This window comes from Penaeus monodon, chromosome 23 (genome assembly GCF_015228065.2).
Source record: "Penaeus monodon isolate SGIC_2016 chromosome 23, NSTDA_Pmon_1, whole genome shotgun sequence".
In the NCBI taxonomy this organism is placed as follows: Eukaryota; Metazoa; Arthropoda; class Malacostraca; order Decapoda; family Penaeidae; genus Penaeus; species Penaeus monodon.
The window spans coordinates 2157822-2158174 of record NC_051408.1 but is presented as its reverse complement, the minus strand read 5'-3'; the positions used below and the strand labels follow the sequence as shown (position 1 = coordinate 2158174).

Here is a 353-nt window from a genome sequence, read left to right as displayed (position 1 = left end):
TCCACACCGATATGCCTGTGCATGTTTCAATCAGGAAATACTGTTCTTGTTTGTGTATGAAAATAGCGTAGATAACATTTTATGAAGAATTCTGTGAGGGAAAAGGAAATAATTAACATTTGGGATGGAATGCTTGATTAGGCTTCTGTAGCCTAATGATACTCGAATGGCATGAAATAAAACACTATTTTTTCACCTTTATGTTTCTTTCTTAATATGTACTTGGAATCTGCGACTTGCTTATTTGGAAAACCAAACTTAACAATGCCAAAATCACAACAGATGAATAATATGCTTATCTTTCCTCAGGCTCCAGTTTTTCAAGCACGAACTTGAGTAGCTCAGTTTCAGAT

At 34.8% G+C, this 353-nt stretch overlaps 1 protein-coding gene across 1 annotated transcript in view; it reads left to right on the top strand.

Moving 5' to 3' along the window:
* The window catches only part of LOC119587670 (serine-rich adhesin for platelets-like), a 10856-nt gene that overhangs the window by 526 nt on the left and 9977 nt on the right, over positions 1–353 (top strand). The window lies entirely within an intron of this gene.